The 18,634-nt window shown below is 42.6% G+C and overlaps 1 protein-coding gene across 3 annotated transcripts in view; it reads left to right on the top strand.

Annotated features, from left to right (window-relative positions):
- STX17 (syntaxin 17) overlaps positions 1–18,634 on the top strand; it is a 78,603-nt gene that overhangs the window by 27,580 nt on the left and 32,389 nt on the right. The window lies entirely within an intron of this gene.

Below are 18,634 nucleotides of genomic sequence, written 5' to 3'. Positions count from 1 at the left end.
CAATTAACTTCATGTCCAGTCAACCTTAACTCTTCCTTTTGTGGAATGTCATGAAAGTTTAAAAAAAAAAAACCCCACATTTCCTAGATACAAAACAATACAAAGTAATATACATGCCAGAGAGTAACATCCATCCAGCTAACAACCCATCATCCAAGGAGCCTCATTGATTGATATGTTCTTAGTAGTCATTTCTAAGTTCACATTTCTAATACTACAAACCTTACCTTAAAATGGGTTATGGTCCCTTATGAAAAATAAAAGGATATTAAAACCCACAGTCAGAAGTAAAAATTAATCACAAAGGAACAAATGGCCTTAAACAAAGGGCAGAGTTAAGGTTGTGTGGGTGTCATCTTGAGTCCATGGCTGAATGGGTATGGTTTGCAAGTGATGGAAGGTTTATCATTGTCTGTGGGCAGAGATGTGAGAGGTGATATATGTAGAAAAGTAGTTTTATTCTGTGTTTCCAGGTTTTGGGAGGTTTGAGTTTGGCATTATTATGTTTTATGTGATGTCTTTCTGATGTTTGACGATGAAATAACAGCACTTGATTCTTTGTATACTCCAAAGTTTCTTCTGGAGGTGGCTGCAGAATCAGACCCTTAGAACAATAATGGAAGCTAGGCTCCTGCCAAGTAGTCACCTATTTAGCCACAACTATGTTAAAATTGTGCTGCAGTATACTTTTTAGAGACAGTTGAACAGTCATGGTAGAAAGGGCTTTACGTGGAGTTCTAATTTTCTCGATATCACTCTGTTACAGTTTTATCAAGATGACATCTACCAGTTGTAGACTCAGAAATGCCACCTGTATTAATAAAATGTGAAAAATATTTACAGATAAAATCTGTAATACAAAGGAGTTTTTTCTACTGTATCTGTGACTATGTAATATTGGGGTACCGTTTTCACTTAAAGCTAACCCAGTGTCCTTACTTTTTTATTTAATTCTTTTATGCGTTCATGTTTTGATGCTGAAAGGATAAGCTATGCATTAAAGTGATATACAGTCTGATACTAACAGCCCAGAATAAGTATTGGGATCCATGCAAGCAAAGAATAGACTAGGACTTGTTTTAATTAAATAAGTAAGGAGTCTGGAGTACTTGATAATAAATTATATGACATGTAGAATGTGTTTGCTGTAAGCTGTTTAAATGTTTACCAACGGACTTGTGTTCTGTTTGTTTGCAAAGAAATCAGATTAATTATTGTGATACCAAATGTTCTCTGCAGCACACACTTTGCTCTCAGAATTAGATGTTGTAAAAATACATTAGGAATCCCTAAATCAATATTGACCCAAGGCATCCGCCCCAGGTTTTAGACAAATATATGCACAGCCACTCTACATTTAATCCATGTGCGCATAATTAGCCATTTTTCTGAATTTTCAGTTTACACAGAATAATTACTTTTATTGTACTTTAAATCTAGACGAAAGTATAATAGACGTATAGGTAAGTATAAATATGTACCTCTTACTCTTGGTAAACTGAATGAGATATTAAAAAAACAATTTTAAAAGAAAATTTTGCCAATGGGTGAAAGATTTGGGGAAATATTATTTTGCAGAAAATTATGCCATTCCTTTCAGAACATTAAGAAGGTAGCTCTTGCATACAGTGTCCTCCGTTTCTGAAATAGTTTTGCTAGATTTTTTTCCCCTTCTAATATACTGTTACAGGGCATGCCTGCCCTGTAGTGCCCCCTGTTGACTCAGTGTCATGCTGTGTGCCCTCCCTGTTATAGTTTTGCTTCATTTGAGGTGGGGCTCAGCCCCCAGCTGAGTCATTTTGAGTTCAGTTCCCTTTCAGGATATCAAGTACAAACAAAAGACCCAGCCAATGCAAAGTACTCTCTCTCCACTTGGTCTCCTCTTGACCCACCCTAGACTCAGTTCCTTGTGTGTTCTGGGTTAACTGTCAGGCTCTCAGAGCCCTGACTCCCAGGCTCTTTCCCTGGAGTCCCCTCAGTCTCCTGAAGACTCTCATTCAGGGCCTTGCACAGGAGCCTACCAACTTTCTGTGGCTCCACACCCTTCATACTGAGTTCTCAGCCCTTTTAAAGAAATCACCCAGCTGATCAAGTCCCGTTTGGGGGGTGGGGATGGGTGGGAAGGAATAGTAGCTAATCTGGAGCAGATCTGACTGAGCCCAACTACACCTTAAGGGTCAACCAACCATGTGACGCATATCCTAGGCATTCTGTACAGCTACGGGGCAACACATAATAACTTGGTAAATTTTGCTGAGGAGCTTGCCGCAGATGTGTTCAATGCAACAGATCATTAATAGTCTATCGTAAGTTTTAAGAGGACTCAAAAGGAACAGTACAACAGCCCAGTGAGGTGTTATTACAACAGATAAATGAATGCTCCCAGTTGGAGGTAAAACATTATATTATCACTATCGTAGCATATGTAAATTGTTGAATAAAAAGGAAAAAATGCCAAGGATGGCCTGTCTAGCTCCAGTCCATTTCCAACCTAGACTTGCACAACAGGTCAACAGGAAAGTCCTGCTTAGTGAACATGTGCAAAAGAGAGAGCCTATTTTGAACAATATACCAAATAGTTCTGAGATATGCTGTCTTTAAAATGCAATTCTACTCTGAAAACTAATTTGAAAATTTTTGCTTAATGCTTTTTCATTCATAAACTGAACACACCTGAAGTGAAAGAATTTTTTTCCCTAGCTGTCAGCCCTGTGAACTCAAACTGGGCTCTCTCTTTCTCATGTATCTTCAACCGTAATAAAGATCCTATAGGACAAATTATGCCCTCTGTTACACCTCTGCAGTGCCTTTGTCTTCAAATGGAATTTACATTATTCTTCAGTTGGGTTATACAGGATAGGTACACCAGCAGGGCATGATTTAGCCTGAGGAAACTTTTATTTTGCAATATATATTGTACATTTTTTGCCTTTAACAGTTTAGATACAAGTGAGTAGCAACTGTGTATTTTTTTTTTTTAAATTCTTGTATGTTTAGAATTTGTTTAAAATTCTTGTATGTTTAGAGGTTGGGATTTTCAAAAGTACTCAATGTTGTTTTTAGTTTACTCCCATTGTTGTGAATAATAAAACTCCCTTTGACTTCAAAATCCCACTCATAATCTTTTCATTGTCTTAATGGTCTTCACTGATTTAAGACCAGTTTCAGAGGTTAGTGTCATCTGGTGTAACAGACATTTTCCCAACTTCTTTAACGTGTAAGTTACATCAACTTGAAGGCACTTAGCAGTCTTGCGAACTCCCATGATTTTATTGGGAGTTTGATAATATGTGGGGGTTTTCTTAAAGCACCAGTGCCTGGAGTCAAATGATTACATGATAATCTCAACTTTTATTTCAATAAAAGTAAGTTTCCAGTCCTCATGATTGCAGAGAAAAAAGCTTGAAAACATGAACCCTAAAGGCATAAAACCAGTAGTGAAATAAAAGGAACCTCAAATTTATTATTTTTTTTAAAAATCATGATTTTTTTCAGTCAGTCTCGAGACTTGTGGGAGGCCTGACTCTTGTTTTTTGAATGCTTGTAGTTAACAATACTGGGTTAGATTCAGACTTCCTTAGATTTGCATCCATTTATCAGCTTGTAACTTGTATCCCTTAACACATCAATTTTGAAATAGGCCTAGAAAGTGTAAGGAATACTTTGGACAAATTCCACAAACATTTAAAAAAAAAAAGAAAAAGGAAGCGAGCATTGTGACAGGAAAAGCACCTAAAGGTGTAGGTTAAAATACACCCTTCTCCTCTGGCTCTTCAACAGGTAAATTCCACCAGGTTAGACTCCCTTAGACTCTGTGGGTCAAATTCCAAGGTGATATATAAGCAGGGTGGATTTAATTTAAATCGTGATTTAAATCGCTAGTCAGGAAGACTCGATTTAAGCATGGTTTTCTACATAAAAGTGCATTCTTGTTGGTTGTTATAACCTTAATACATATTCTTCACAACTCAGAGATAGATGTAGGTTTAATTTTTAGAAGGTACACACTATATATTTTTAAATAGTGATTTATTTTGAAAACTTTTTGGATTAGTTTTACAGCTATATCAGAAAATGAATGAGTGTTTGGTTATTTTATTTACCAAAAGTAATTGAAGCAGATATTTATGAAGTCATTGGGAGGTGAACTATTTCCAATTCAAATAACAGGTTAATCATTAATATTTGAAGGATTTTCTTGCCATGCTGTATTAGGAGGAAAACATCACCAGACAGACATTTAAATTGTTTTATTTAACTAAAACAACAACGTTAAGTATTCTGGATATTTTTCTTCAACAGCAAACATATAATATTTTAACAAAAGAAGCATATGTCCCTCGCTTCTCACATCTATTGCCAGTCTTCTTTTCCTTGTCCTATGTATTCTGCCCCCAACTATCTGCTATTCATTGAACTTTCTGAAACTTTGCACTTTTAGAGAGAGGTAAGGGATTGACTCTGTACACAAATTTGCGGAGGAACAATAGAGTTGAGGTCTTTTATTTCTCATCTTTATATATTACTTATTTTTGCTGTTAACAAGCATGTTACCTCTGGAGAACAAATCCACAGTTTGAGAACTGCAAAACTAAGCATCTCGGATGGTATCATCTAGACTGAGCACTGAGTTCCATTGGGTAAATGGAAAGATTAACCTAAATAATCTATACAGAAGACTCTGGAACCCCATAAGATTGGGTCCCTAATCCATGAACTATTGGAACTCATTTACAAAACTTTTGTTAAACATTACATGAATATATTGTCTCATACTATAGAATTAGAATTTATAAACCCTATTCCATGATAAGATAGCTTTGAGCTATAATGTATCTTAATTAAAACTATCTTTAGATAGATTTTTCCTCAAAAAGCATTTTATCAAAAAAATCCAATTTTTAAATAAAAAAATCCAATTTTTTTAATTTTAAAAATCATTGATTTTGACCCACCCTGTATATAAGGGCATGTCTACACTTGCAAAGTTACAATGCCGGCAGTTACAGCACTGCTCAGAGAGTGCTGAAGGGAAACCGCTGTTGTGTGTTCCCATTCTCAGCTGCCTGCACAATAGCTTTTTCACACTTGTGGAACTTGCAGTGGTATTCGGAGTGGTGCAGTCTGTGCGGCTATCCCACAGAGGACCTCTTTCTCTTCCGCTGCTAAGACTTTGGGAAGGTGGAGGGGGTCGCGGGGCATCCTGGGTCCTGTCCTAGTGACCCATGATGCATTGCTTTGTATCCCAGAAATCCTTGTGCTTCCATACGCATTTGGCGCCATCTTTCTGTGGTTTGTGTATTGCGTGCCCTACCTCTTCGGGCTGCAGGAATGGATCCCCAACTGCTGACTAGTATGCTGGTTGCTCTGACCAACATGTCACGAGAGGCAGTGGAGTTATTCCTTAAACTACAAAGGCAAGAGGAGTGCAACATTGATCTTGCCACGCGTAGTAGCTACGGCATGAGATTGCTTGTGGCATTCACAGAGGTGCTGTCCACAGTGGAACACCGCTTTTGGGCTCAGGAAACAAGCACTGAGTGGTGGAATGACATCGTGGTGCATGTCTTGGATGAGGAGCAGTGGCTGCAGAACTTTCGGATGAGGAAAGCCACATTCATGGGACTTTGTGATGAGCTCACCCCAGACCTGTGGTGCAAGGACACGAGAATGAGAGCTGCCCTGTTGTTGGAGAAGCGTGTGGCGATTGCATTGTGGAAGCTGGCTACTCCAGACTGTACCGATCGGTCGCTAACCAGTTTGGAGTGGGAAAGTCGACCGCTGGAGTCATGTTGATGGGAGTGTGCAGGGCCATTAATCGCATCCTGCTCCAAAAGATCGTGACTCTGGGCAACGTGTGTGACACTGTGGATGGCTTTGCACAAATGGGCTTCCCTAACTGCAGAGAGGAAATAGATGGCACGCATATTCCAATTCTGGCACCAGACCACCTAGCCACCGAATACATTAATCTCAAAGGGTATTTCTCAATGGTTCTCCGGGCGCTTATGGATCACCGTGGGTGTTTCATTGACATTCACTCAAGCTAGTCCAGAAAGGTGCATGACACACGCATCTTTCGGAACACTGGCCTGTTCAGGAAGCTGCAAGCAGGGACTTTCTTCCCAGACCAGAAGGTCACTGTAGGGGAAGCTGAAATGCCCATTGTGATCCTGGGAGATCCCGCCTACCCCTTAATGCTGTGGCTTATGAAGCCATACATGGGGCAACTTGATTGCAGCAAGGAGTGGTTCAACAACAGTTTGAGCAGGTGCAGAATGACTGTTGAGTGTGCTTTTGGCCGTTTAAAAGCCCGCTGGTGCTGCCTCTATGGGAAGCTGGACCAGGCCGATGACCATATTCCTATGCTTATAGCTGCGTGTTATACAGTCCATAATATTTGTGAAGGTAAGGGTGAAAGCTTCACTCAGGGCTGGACTGCAGAGGCTCAGCACCTGGAGGCTGAGTTTGAATAGCCAGAGACCAAGGCTATTAGAGGAGCACAGCGTGGGACCATAAGGATCAGGGATGCCTTGAGGTAGCAATCTGAAGCTGAAAGCCACTAATATTTGTTGCTATGCTTGGGATTGCAGTGCTTGTAATGCTAAGAGGTGATAGGTGCACATGATGCAATAAGGGGGTTTAACATAATTGTATGTTGCTTTGCAGGGCTCTTTTTGCTTTCAATTAATAAAATAAAGATTGCTTTCAAACCAACATAATTCTTTTATTAAAAGACAACAACTGGAGGGAAGAGTCAAATGAAAAAATACATCAGCAGGGAGGGGGATCAAGGAAGGGAAGGTCCCAGGAGGAGGAGGGCGTCCCAGGATGGCTAAAGATTTGTGTATGTCCGGGGATCACATCCAACCTTCTCCTTTGGAGTAAAATGCAGCAGGTACTGTACTTCAGCAGGGCCAAACTGCAGAGGGATGGGTGTTGAGTGCAGTGGGTAGTGGGAATCCACAATACTGGACTGTGAGGAGGGAGGAGTGGAATGCCATGGATAGAGACTGGAGCCAGGAAGTTGATAAGAGTTTGGTGGTGTTTGGGGGGAAAATGGGAAAGAGTTTTGCGACAGCAGCTGCAGGGGAGGGTGGGCACTGAGTTGCTCGGTTTGAAGAGCTAGTATTGCGTGGAGCGTGTCCTCTTGGCGTTCCATAACATTAAAGAGCCGCTCCATTAGCTTCATTCTAGTGTGCCCTGTTCTCTTTTTGGTCCCTCTTCTCACTTTCCTGCCACTCCTTCAATTCCTGTTTCTTGGTGGTGGAGTGCATCATAACCTCATGCAGAAAGTCCTCCTTAATTCTTCTTGGCCGCTTTCTAATTCTGCGCAGTCGTTCCGCCACAGATAACAGAGGGAGGCTGGGCTCCCAAAGTCATCTCTGTGAAGCTTAAATGCAACATTTTACAGAAGCAGTATTGTTTGCAACACAGACAGCACTGATTCAGTGCTTTAAAACACCGCCAGTACTCTCACACCTGTCACTAACTGGCTGTCCCCAGGCAAGCACACGTGAGCCACAAGACCCCCAAAATGGTGAGTAGCTGCAGGGGCAGGGTAAATCACTCCTCCCGGATCCTGCTGTACACTGGGCACGTGGCTCTGGGGGAAAGCCAGCACTGTAGGGGGTGGGGGGCTGATAATCATTCCTGTCCCTCATTTTCCACAGGATGCGATCATTATGGAAGATATCTCGTTGGTGAGGGTGAGCAGCGAATCAAGGGAGGGTCTTCTCCAAGCCTGTGGCTTCTGCCCTGGCCCCTATGTGGCTTGTCTGTGTCCAGCAATGGTCCTCCCGCACAGGACGGCAAAGTGGCACGGGAAAGTTAACATTAATGGGGCAAGAAACAAAGTAGCTCTGCTGAAGAACCTGCGGCAGTGGATTGCCCAGTATCTCCACGAGAGTTTCCTGTAAATCTCTGAGGGAGATTTCCATGAAGTGAGGGAGTCAATCAGCAGCTTGTTCCGGCACTCAGACTAGGCATGCGGTGGGAGACAAGCCTGATTTCTGCAACCGTCCTGCCCTCCTGCGCCCAACAACTTGCTTCAGCGGCCTCCTCTCCTGTTTGCGCTTTGCCAATCTCTGACAGCTGTGACTGGCTAGGCTCCTCTGGGGTAGAAAAGAGCTCCTGGCTGTATGCATCTCTGACCTCTGAGTCATCCTCTCTGGGTCCCCCTCCACATCTTCATCCAAGATTTCCTCCTGCTGGCTCAATCCACTCTCAACCGGCACGCGAGCCAATGACGTATCCACAGGGGCCTTCGCAGTGGAGGTGGGGTCACCGCTAAGTATCACGTCCAGCTCTTTGTAGAACCGGCAGCTCGTGGGTTCAGCACCAGAGCAGCGGTTTGCCTCCCGCGCCTTGTGGTAGGCGTTCTGCAGCTCCTTCACTTTGACCCTATGTTGCAATGTGTCCTGGTCATGGCTCCTTTCTGTCATGCATCGTGAAATCGGTCTGTAAGTATCAGAATTCCTACAGCTGGAGCGCAGCTGGGAGTGGACAGCCTCCTCTCCCCAAATGCTGATGAGGTCCAGCAGCTCGGCATTGCTCCAAGCGGGGGATCGCCTGGTGCATGGAGCAGGCATGGCCACCTGCGAAGATGCGCTGAGACCACTGCACTGAGCAAACAGGAAGGGGACTTTCAAATTTCCAGAGGAATTTACGGGGTGGGGATGACGGTTGGTCACCTGAGGGCAGGGCAGTATTGTTCAAACCGATGGCCAGAGAGGCGAGAACAGGCATTGTGGGACACCTCCCGGAGGCCAGTCGCGGTGCTGTAATCGCCATGGTGTCTACGCTGGCACCACAGCGCCGTAGCCCCAGTGCAGAAAGCTGCACACTTCTCATTGGGGTTGTTTTTTTTTAAAGTGCCACAACTGTGCTCTAAGTGGCTTGGCAGTATGTACACCTTGGGAGTTGCAGCCCATAAAGCTGCTTTACTGTGCAGAAACTTGCCAGTGTAGACAAGGCATAAGTGGTAAATGGGCATGAGTTTAAGTTAATGCAACTTGACTATTGAGAGGGATAGAAGAAGGTGTAAATTACACTGAGTCTCTTAATTACTCCTCTAAATTTAGTCCATGGATTCTTTTTTAATATGAGAAATTCTCTTCTCTCAAAGCTATGTATTGTAATATTTTTGCAGAAATCATCTATAATCCATTTTTTCCAACCAGTTGCACAGGGTTCCTAGGTGCAAATCATTTAATGAGGCAATTAGCTTCATATTTAACCATAGTTGTGTTTCCACTTGAATTTTGCACCTGTTTAGTTAAACTGATTTAGTTAAACCAGTGCAGCCCATTGTGTAAATTCTTATTTTGATTTAAGAGAGGCTTATTTTGTTTTAGCTTAAATCTGTTTGATTTAACCAAACCACAGTAAGCCTGGCTTAAACCAAAATAAGAGTGTCCACTCAGCCTTTTGCATTGGTTTAACTAAAATCAATTTAAAAACAACACCTTTAGTTAAACCTGTGAACTCAGTGTGTAAGATAGCCCTTAGCTGCAAACACAGGTGATCAAAATATGCCAATATTAACTCATTTTATTATTATTATTATTTACTGAATGCCCAAAAGTGTACTTGGTGTTACAGAGACAAAATAGACATTGCCACTGCCCCAAAGAGTTGAAAGTTTAGAACCCTGATCCTACAAAAAGCTTATGCATGTGCTTAACTTTACCCATGTGAGTGTTTCTGTTGACTTCAATGGGTTTGCTCAGGTACTTAAAGTTAAGCGTGTGTAAGTGTTTTGGAGGATAGGGACCCAAATAATGACATGACAAAATCAAGAGAAGGGTAAGCACAATGGCATAAGTGTGACAAGTGTAAGACAATGAGTTGGTTTAGAAGTACTGCATAAATCTTGATTTAAAACAAAACAAAATCATATAGATTGTGGAGGGCAGCAGCGAAGATGATGGAGGGAAAAGGAGACAGGATAGGTGGGCAAGGGCAGGGAACATGACTGTGACCTCTGTGCTTCTGTAGTATGAATAAGTGATATATTTAAAATGTAACAATACTGGAAAATAGACTTTAAGGTCAGCAGGAACCATCATGATCATCTAGCCTGACCACCTGCACGTTGCAGGTCACAGAACCTTGCCCACTCACTCCTGTTAGAGACCAATAAGCTCTGGCTGAATTACTGAAGTCCTCAAATCGTAATTGATGGACCTCAAGTTATGGAGAATCCACCATTTATACTAGTTTAAAGCTGTAAGTGACTCATGCCTCACACTGCAGGGGAAGGTGGAAAAACCCCAGGGCCTCTGTCAGTCTGGCCCGGGGGAAAATTCCTTCCCGACTCCAAATATAGTGGTCAGTTAGACCCTGAGCATTTCAGCAAGACCCAACAAGCAGACACCTGGGAAAGAATTCTATGTAGTAACTCAGAGCCCTTCCCTATCTAGTGTCCCATCACTGCCCGTTGGACATATTTGTTGCTAGCAGTCGCAGATCAACCACATGTCCCTATAGGAATTTTCATCAGACCATCCCCTCCATAAATGTATCAAGTTCAGTCTTGAAGCTGGTTAGGTTGTTTTTCCCCACTCCTCCCCTTAGAAGGCTGTTCCAGAACTTCACTCCTCTGATGGTTAGAAACCTTCATCTAATTTCAAGCCTGAACTTGTTGATGGCCAGTTTATATCTTTTTGTTCTTGTGTCAACATTGTCCCTTAACTTAAATAACTCCTCTCCCTCTCTGGTATTTATTCCTCTGGTGTCTTTATAGAGAGCAGTCATATCTCTTCTCAGCCTTCATTTGATTAGGCTAAACAAGCCCAGCTCTTCGAGTCTTCTCTCATAAGATAGATTTTCTATTCCTCTGATCATCCTCGTAGCCCTTCTCTGCACCTGTTCCAGTTTGAGTTCATCTTTCTTAAACATGGGAGACCAGAGTTGCACATGATATTCAAGATGAGGTCTCAGCAGTGCCTTATGTAATGGTACTAACACTTCCCTATCTCTGCTAGAAATACCGAGCCTGATGCATCCTAGGGTGGCATTAGCCTTTTTCATGGCTGCATCACACTGGCGGCTCATAGTTGTCCTGTGATCAACCAGTACACCCAGTATGTTTGATATTATATTTGAAGTTAAAGAATATAATAAACTGGAGAGAAGAGGAAAAGGGGAAAGGCTATGGGGAGGATCAGTGACAATTACAGGGGGCATAATGAGGCAGGGGAAAGTAGTTGATGGCCTTAAGACTAGTGTAGACTATTGGCAGTAGAGTTGCTGGGTCTCCTGGGATATCTGATGCTGTAGTGAAGGCTGTGGTGCCAGACAGGCTAAGTATCCACAGGGTCTGGCAGCAGTGCTGGTACCTTCTGTCTCTGAAGGCCTTTGAGGGAGCTTTGGAACTCTACTTCTAGGATATCTGGAAGAAGCGGTTGGTGGGAGCTGTGTGGAAGCCCACACTAGAACCTGATGCCTCTGAATTGATTCCCTTGACTTTAGTGGGGGAAGATGAGTGTGAGAGCAGACCTCTGCTCCACCATTATGTCCTTCCCTTTGAGCAGTAACTAATGAATAGCTGAGCACAGGAACTGTGGATGTGACATGTTGCCAGGATGAATCCAGGGCTGTTAGCAGGTAAATGGTGTTGTGCAAAGTGATATTTATATATCTGTTAATATCACTTTTCAGCGCCTTCTAGCTCTAAAGGCAGTGTTGCAGCCAGCAGCAGCGCAGAAGTAAGGGTGGCAGTGGAGCACTAGTAAGTCTGTTGTGAAAAGTGATATTAACATACAAATAGGGCTTTTCACAGCAGACTTAGTAGCACCCCATTGCCACCCTTACTTCTGCGCTGCTACTGGCAGCAGGTACTGCCTTCAGAGCTGGGTGGCCAGAGAGTGGCGGCTGCTGGCTGGGCACCCAGCTCTGAAGACACTGCTGCCACGAGCAGCAGCGCAGAACTGCAGAATTATGTGGCAATGCCATCTCGTGCCTCCCTTACTACTGTGTAATGTTTGACCTTTGTGCTGGGAGGGGTAGCTAAAGGGGGGTGACTAAGGCAAATTTTGGGGTTGCTATAGCCCTTGTAGTCCCCCCTTAGCACTGCCCCTGCCTCTGTGTCTGACTGTTAAATTATAAATTATTTTTTTGCCAATCTCAGTGTTCTGATTGGTCTGCTATTTAATGCAGCTCTTCAACAGCTGAACAAACAAGCCCTCTAATGTTGTCTCAGTCCTGCCTTTTTAGTCTGGAGACAACAAACCTGCACTCACGATACTACAATCTGCAGAGTCCAATTTCCTTAAAGTGGCGATGATACAATATATATTTTATTTAGGAATAATGATCGCTGCATTATATGTTTACAATAGTTTTTGAACTAAACATACTACATTGTGACAAACGTGTGTGTGTGTGTGTAATTTTCTAAAATGCTAGATTTAAATTATATATTTTATAGCAGTTGCTCTCTGTTTCATGCATGTACTCGTGCCCCTTAGGGTTGCGATCCCCCAGTTTGAGAATCCCTGTGCTAGACACCATAGGAAGTGCACAAGAGAGAGCCCCTCTCCTTAAACACTTAGAAGCTGTGGAGCTGGGAAGGTGCTTTGTGTTTGTAAAATTTTAATATTTTTCAATATTTAACCATAGTTATCTCTCTCTGGCTTGTTCATGAAGGGTCATATCCTGTGCCCATTGTCTGTCCTGAGTAATGGGGTCAGCTGTTGGTCATGTGTGAGAAGCCATTCTGTGGAGACTACTTTAGTAGGCCACCACACACAGCTGTCCCATGCCCCAGCCCCTCCTGCTTCTGTGTGCTTCCACATATGATACTTCACCCTTACCCACTTTCTGCATCCTCCTGCAATGGAACTGCATCCGTTGTGCTACAAAGAATCTGTTTGTGATCAAGGAGAAGTGGATTTGCCTCAGCTGAATAGTGAAGCCAGTGCTGACTTCATCATTAAAATTGGTGTCTGTTCCAGTGTTTACATTATCTTTTATCAACTCTAACAAGGTTAGTTCTTTGTTCTAAAACACTCAGGCAGGTCCTTTCCGTTCATTAATAACACACAGGAGTTTAGTAAATATGAGCCTGGCACTAATTGCAACCTTTGGTAGCCTTAGCAGAGAAAACAAGAATTGAATGCTCCTAGAGGCTGAACTATGTTTTTGGCCCAAGGGGAAAAAACTCTTTAGGCAGGAACTATGTTCAGTTCTGAAATTGTACCGTACCAAGCAAATTCTGTAGATAACTAGAGGACTCAATACTTAATTAAATCTTTCAATACAAAACACATTTCATTAGCATTAAATACACTTTTTTTTTTTCATGTGCTATTTATAAAACAACATTTTTAAATTTCTGGTCTGAAACCCATGACATCTTTTCTTTTTAGTACAAGATAGGGAATTATGAACAAAGGCAGGAAATTATTTTGTACTTTCAGTTTCATGATCAGCAACTTTTCATTACTCAGGTGGCAAGCTTTTGTGTGTCTTCCTCTTGATTTGAACACAGGAATTTTGATAGTTCACAGCTGACACGTGTCATGTGATCCTCTAGGACTATACTTTTCCATTCATTCTTTGTCATGCAGACCTAAAAATCCACACAATCCTGGCTTCTCCCTGTTCATCTGTGTCTTCTCTGAAGACCTTCTCCCTACAAACAGAGTCTTTACACCCATAAGAAAACATATACCACAGACAGTAAGGGCTACCTGTAAATAGTGTGAATAGAGTAAATAGTAACGTGACAGGAAAGGTAATTCACACATAGACCAAACAAGAAAAATACAAAAAATTAGCAAGAGAAAAAGTTTTAAAATTGCGAATTTTAAAATTAAATGTGTAAGAGCAAGAAACAAGGAAATCATACAATCAGTAATATCCATATAACAATCTATACCAAATATTTACTTGTATTCTTGCCCATAATTGCTTTTCACAGAAAAAAACCCCAAATCTCACCACATATTCTGGTATCTTAATAGTCCTGGATCTTCTAAAGTTTTTCATTGTTGTTGGTATGTCATATCTAGGTTGCAGTATGTTTCCCTACAATCCATATAGGATGTAAATATTTCTGAATTGGCATTTGCAGTCCTTAAATTCCTTATGAAGGGACATTCCAGAAATAAATAGCACAAGGTATGTGTGTCTTTGAATGAGGAACCAGACCCCAATTGTACAAATTCTTAAGCTTGTGAATAATCTCATTTCAGTCAATGGAACCACTCATGATTAAAATTTTGCAGGTGACAAGAGGTTTGCAGGATAGGGTTGCCAATTTTCTAATCGCACAAAACTGAACACCCTAGCCCCGCCCATTCCCCGAGGCCCTGCACTCCTGCTCACTACATTCCCCCTCCCTCCAGTTGAGGCAGGAGGTTGGGGTGTGGGAAGGGGTACAGGCTCTGGGCTGGGGGTGTGGCTGGGGACAAGGGGTTTGGGGTACAGGAGGGGGCTCCCGGCTGGGAGGTGAGGCCAAGGGATTCAGAGTGTGGGAGGGGGCTGCAGGTTGAGGCAGGGGGTTGGAGTGTGAGAGGGGGTGAGGGCTCTAGGCTGGAGGTGCTGGCTCTGGGATGGAGCCGGGGATGAGGGCTACAGGAGGGGGCTCCAGGCTGGGGGGTGGGGCCAAGGGATTTGGAGTGCGGGACGGGGCTGTGGGTTGAGGCAGGGGGTTGGGGTGCAGGAGGTGGGGTGAGAGCTCTGGGGTGGGGCAAGGGATGAGGGGTTCAGGGTGTGGGTGTGGGAGTGGGGCTCTGGGCTGTGGCAGGGAACCCGGCCAATGGGAGTGCGGAGCTGGTGCTCAGGGCGGAGGCAGCATGCAGAGCCCCATGGCCCCCCACCTAGGAGCTGGACCTGCTGGCTGCTTCTGGGGCATGGTGCCAGGTAGGGACTAGCCTTCCTTAGCACTGCTGACCGGACTTTTAATGGCTCGGTCAGCAGTGCTGACCGGAGCCGCCAGGGGACCTTTTTGACCTGGGCCGTAAAAAATAATTCATGGCCCGTGACCTGTCCATGACTTGTACTATATACCCCCGACTAAATTGGGTGGAATGGGGGGCAGCCTGGGGATACCGCGGGTGCTCGGGGGGGGTGGCCTGGCAGTAACGCTGGTACTGGAGGAGGCAGGCGGCAGTGCGTGGCCTGGGACCCCTGCTTGTGTTGGGGATGGGGGTTGGCGGGACTGGCAGGCTCCCTACCTGGCTTCTCATGACTCCCTGGAAGCAGCAACATGTCCCTCCCTCAGCTTCTAGCTCCATACACTGCCCCTGCCCCTGCTCCAGCCCCAAGTGCCAGCTCTGCAGCTCCCATTGGCCGGGAACTGTGGGTGGAGGCAGCGCACGGAGCTAGGAACTGAGAGGGCCCAGAGCCCTCCAGCGCCCCAGCCCTGTGCCCCCTCCCATATGCACTGAAACAGCTGCTGCAGAAGTCATGGAGGTCCCGGAGGTCATGGAATCTGTGACTTCTGTGACCTCCATGACAAACTCTCATCCTTAATAATGAGAAGAGTGACTAAAAGTTTGTTTCAGAGTAGCAGCCGTGTTAGTCTGTATTCACAAAAAGAAAAGGAGTACTTGTGGCACCTTAGAGACTAACCAATTTATTTGAGCGTAAGCTTTCGTGAGCTACAGCTCACTTCATCGGATGCATGTTTGTGCCACCTTACTGATAGTTATCAAGCATAGCTCCTGAGGGGAGGGTTATATCTCTTCTGGTCACACTGCTTTTATTTCTTTTTGCAGTAATGTTTCCTATGGCAGAATTAGGTAGCATAACTATGATAGCAGGTTGACCCTTTTGGATATTTCCCTGAGCTCTGTTCTGGATCTCATATTTCTTGATTTGAGTATGTTTCTTTAAGGTGGTATTTTCAATTAGTATGGGCAGCCATATCACTGTTACACATGTGATACTTCGATCTACTTCCCTTTCGCTGATAATACACCACTGCATACAGAGAACATGATTCTGCCTATTGGCAATGAATTTGTGTCTATCTAAGAAGTAAAAAAATTAAATACTAATAAAATTGAAATTCTTCTCCTCAGGCCACAGTTAAGCGCTGTGTCTTCTGTTTACCTCAGTGGAGGTAATATTAGAATTCATAGAATCTGGTAATGTTTCTTCAGCCCTAGATTTCAAGATGGTTTTATGCTGGATCGTGTTACAAGAGTGTTTCTAAATTTTTCCTTTTACCTTGTCAGAATGGTGTCAGTGTGCACCCTTTGCTATCAAAATTAAAGGAGATTCTGACTCGCATTGTAACTCCTTACTCGCCGAATTCTTGCTAAATCAGCCTGTGAATTAGTTTCATCAGGTTATATTTCCTTCTCATCAAGGTCAGGTCGGTATATTAACCTAATTTAAAGTTACTATATTGTCTCTGATATGTTTGGCTTTTGTGGAAAAGTCTAAATTTTATATTATCAGCGTTTTTGCAGTTCAAGATAAAATGAATTATGCTAGCTCTAGGATGGCATCTGTTTTATTGAAAGTTGACAATTTCTGTCTCTGGGAGAATCCTGGATAGATTTTAAGATTTCTATTACACTTTGTAAGGTCTCCATGAGTCTTTTATGTATCTTAGCTTTGCTAAAACTATATTCTGTGTCATGCCCTTGATAATGATCAAGAAAATTATTGCTTTTTGCATCGTTTCAGTTGAAGCCTTTTTGTTTTTGTGCATACTGTATACTACTTGATTGAAATATTAGTTTTACAGTGTCTAAGAACAAACTAGAAGACTAAGGTTTTCTCTCTGCTCTTTGTTTTTATGATTGTTTTCCTTTTGATAAGGTAATAGTAAATCCATTGTGTTAAGATTTTTTTGTGAATAGTGCTATGCTTTAGAGTGGATTTAGCTGCTGGAACTTGAATGTTAAAAACTATTTCAAAAGATTCCAGGTTCTGATAGGGCATACTTTAAATAGTATGGAGAGTAGGGAGTAGGGAGAGTGGTCACTTTTGATAAGCTATTACCAGCAGGAGAGTGAGTTTGTGTGTGTGGTTTTTGGAGGGGGGTGAGGGAGTGAGAGAACCTGGATTTGTGCTGGAAATGACCCACCTTGATTATCATACACATTGTGAAGAGAGTGGTCACTTTGGATGGGCTATTACCAGCAGGAGAATGAGTTTGTGGGGGTTGGGGGGGCGGAGGGTGAGAAAACCTGGATTTGTGCTGGAAATGGCCCAACTTGATGATCACTTTAGATAAGCTATTACCAGCAGGACAGTGGGGTGGGAGGGGGTATTGTTTCATGGCCTCTGTGTGTATATAATGTCTACTGCAGTTTCCACGGTATGCATCCGATGAAGTGACCTGTAGCTCACGAGAGCTCATGCTCAAATAAATTGGTTAGTCGCTAAGGTGCCACAAGTACTCCTTTTCTTTTTGCAAAGACAGACTAACACGGCTGTTACTCTGAAACCTGTCACTTTAAATAGTATGTCCTGAAATTTAATTACTTTGTATAGATGTTTTCCCATTCCACTGTTGGTGTTTTTAAGGATATTTTTAGCAGGTGGCAGGAGAAACAATGAAACTAACTATACACAAAGTACTGTAAAATGCATAACTGAAAAAAAATAGAGCAATTTATACAGTATTTTGCAAATTCCTTTTAGTTTTAGTAATCCTAGGTATTGCTTGTTAGCACAACATTTTGAGAGAAAAATGTGGCATTTTTCCAAATTACATGTTAACCGAATTTAAAATGTTTGGTACTCTGTAAAACAACAGGGAAATTCACAGACAAAAACTTTGTTAAAAGAGAGTTAAGGCTGAAAGTGTTTTTCACTGGAATTCAGCTAATGCCCCAAAACAGTATCACACTTTCTATACAGGAAACACACACCTGCAAACCACTCCCTCGCCCTAAATGTTAGACAGTCTGGAAATGAACAGTGAAAGGATCCCGCCATTTCCTTTTTGACACACAACCTCTCATCATTCACTATCATCACATCCAGTTTATTCCCCTTCACAATTTTAACTTTGCTGTCTATGATGTAAAAATATTGTTTATTAAATGTGTTGTAAAGATTTGGAAAGGGAGATAGTCCCAGTATACATTGTTACATTTAGAGTTCTTTCCAATTTCCTTATTGTGAAGTGTTGGTGGAGTCAGTAGGAATTGCTGGTGGTCAATACCTATGAAAATGAGGCCTTTGACATTTTAACTTTGGCACCCAAAATTTGTGGATACTTCTGAGAATTTAGGCTCAAACTCTGTGCCTCAGTTTCTGTATATTTACAATGGGAATAATGCATGTTGTTCACCCTGGTAAAGTACTTGGAGATCTAGGGATGGAAGCTCTATATAAGAGCTAAGTAATATTGCTGTTTTATTATATAGCAAGATATACAAGCACTTGAAACAAAGATTGGCTCTCATTCATTTCAGTAGTCAAATTCTTTGGGAAAACTGGCAGATCAAGATTCCAGATACTATAAAGAGACATTCCAGGTCTTACAAACTAAAGCTTCACAACTTCAAAATACTTAAGGTGCTTGGATAAAGGAAACCATGCTTCCACAGCACTTGAGATAGGTTGCTTAAAAAAAACACATTTGTGAGGGGTAAGGTAAAACAGTGGTACAGTTTCATTGTCTACCCACAAACTAAGCTCCGCTCATTTAACACCACCA

The sequence above is a fragment of the Lepidochelys kempii genome, chromosome 2, assembly GCF_965140285.1.
Source record: "Lepidochelys kempii isolate rLepKem1 chromosome 2, rLepKem1.hap1, whole genome shotgun sequence".
Taxonomy (NCBI): domain Eukaryota; kingdom Metazoa; phylum Chordata; order Testudines; family Cheloniidae; genus Lepidochelys; species Lepidochelys kempii.
Note: the sequence above shows the minus strand (reverse complement) of the source record. Positions and strands in the feature narration are given on the sequence as shown.